Source organism: Notolepis coatsorum, assembly GCF_963971535.1.
Source record: "Notolepis coatsorum genome assembly, chromosome: 4".
NCBI lineage: Eukaryota > Metazoa > Chordata > Actinopteri > Aulopiformes > Paralepididae > Notolepis > Notolepis coatsorum.
The window spans coordinates 25,974,552-25,976,986 of NC_140168.1; positions in this window are offsets into that span (position 1 = coordinate 25,974,552).

Below are 2,435 nucleotides of genomic sequence, written 5' to 3' on the forward strand. Positions count from 1 at the left end.
CTATGTTTAGACTGTGATTCTGCGCCTTGGCGCTCTTCCTGGAGTGTTCGCTCGGTGTGCATTTGACTGTGCCCTGTTTCCTCGGAAAGGCCTGATTCAGCAGAATGACCCTGCGTGCTGTTGGACTCTCTCCCACATTCCACAATGGTCGGGGACCTGTTTGTTTCCCTTTACTTGTGATGAACGTCTCTATACATGCCAAGTCAAACCGGTTACAGTGCTCTTTACAGGTCCTCGTCAGTCACGACAATGTTGATTCCAATCAGTAACACAGTTACAATATACACAGCAGATTTAATCCCAGATTAGGCATTTGGATATGATATTTATTATCCTCTATTTGGATATTGACACATGCATAGTATCACTGGTGTAGGCCTTTCTCTCCCCCCCCCCCCTCTCTCTATATGTCAGGTCCATAACTATTTTGACTTCACAATTTTGGCTCTAAACTACGACAATGGATTTGAAATGAAACAATCAAGATGTGCTTTAAGTGCAGACCTTCAGCTTTAATTTGAGGGTATTTACATCCATATAATATGGATTAGGTCTTGCATTCTTGAGTATTTCATTTAAAATCCATTGCAGTGGTGTGCAGAGCCAAAATGTTTACAATTGTGTTGATGTCCAAATATTTTTTGGAGCTGACTGTATAGAGGTTATCTATCTTGTTTTTATAACATTGCTCTCTGCCCAGAAGGTATTTTGAAATACACTGGAGCTAAGCACTTCCTAATGCCACCCTACACCTGACCCATTCAATTATACATTCAATCCAACAATTAAATTATACATGTCATGTCATGTCAAATTAATTTTCACAGAGCACAAAACAGGTTTGTTCCAAAGTGCTTGACAAAAACACTAGACAACATAAATATATAAAGCAAACACACACTCACTCACTCCTCTCACCATTACTGCTTTGGTTGTTTATTGACAGTGGGGTGCAATGTGGTATTACTTTGGATTGTACAATATATTGATTGTACAATGTAATCAGTGAGACTATACTGGTTAAAATTGCCTTTCATTCTTTCCATGGCAGTTTTTCTTAAAATTCTGAACATAATTTGACAGAGCATCACTATAAGGTCTTTTATGAAATGTTCCAAGTTCAAGTTTTGTTTTATTTGTCACATGTAAGGTACAACATTATAATGAAATGTAATGTCAAAAAGTTAAATATGAATGACCAAACACTATACACAATATACAAAACTAAAATGTACAAAATTACATTCAGCAGCCTGATGGCCGGGGATAGAAGCTTCTTTTGAGTCTCTCTGTACTGGCCATGAGACTCCGGTAGCGCTTGCCTGACCACAGCAGTGCAAAGAGGCAGTTGTTTGGGTGGCTAGAGTCTTTGACTATATTCTTCTTTGAAACTTGCATGAAATATGATACTGGGTTGAAGTAGTGATACAGTATCATTGGGTGACGCCTCATACTGTGACTAGACAGCTGAACATATTCAAATGTATATGAGACTGAGTCATATAGGCATAGATTTTTTGGGGGGGGGGGTTGTGTTGTGTAAATAGTTTTACCAAGTCCAGTGCGTTTAAGAGAAATTGAGATTGAGTCATCATGGGATAGCAACGTTTCTTTTTATTCTGAGCGCACAGAAATCTCAATAAAAAAATACAGAGAGTGGTACAATGTACAGACAATCTGAGAGGTGAGCCCCGAGTGCAGGTTCACTCCCAGCCTTATAGTAAAAGAAAAGGGAGGTTTTGCATACAGGAGAAAAAAAGCTATCTACTGTCGGGCAGTTCTCATGAGAAAACAGTGTGGGATGAATCCTGATAAGTCAAGATAGACTGCGCTCACAAATTATAACACTGGGTGCTGAAATCCCATCGAGTATAATAGAAAAAGAAAGCAATACGCTTGGACCAGCACTCACAGATTTTGGTATATTTAATGGCAGCCTGAAACAAACATGTTTCGGAACGATTATGTTCCTTCCTCAGTGTTGATGGCTAGCCCAGTTGTACAATAAAGACCAAGCATGGCTTTGTCAGTATTCCAATGTACCCAACCCCCCCCCCCCCCCACCTCCAATGTACAGCCCCACCCAACCCCACCCCACCTACCCAACCTCCTCCAATGTACAGTTTCTATGTCAAATGTAGGTCAGTATTCCAATGTACAGTGTCCCCCCCCCCCCTCCAATGTACAGCCCCACCCCACCTACCCAACCTCCTCCAATGCACAGTTTCTATGTCAAATGTATATACACTCTTTTTCTGGATTTTTTTAGTATCACAAACAGTACTGTATTTGAAAATCTGGTATGTCATAAATGTATAGATGTAGCAGTACTGTCTATCTGTATGTCGTGTGTGTCATATGATGAATTGAAAATGGAGGACCCTGATGGAAACAAGACGAAAGTCTTTCTCAGGTCTGAATCCCCTTAACAATTG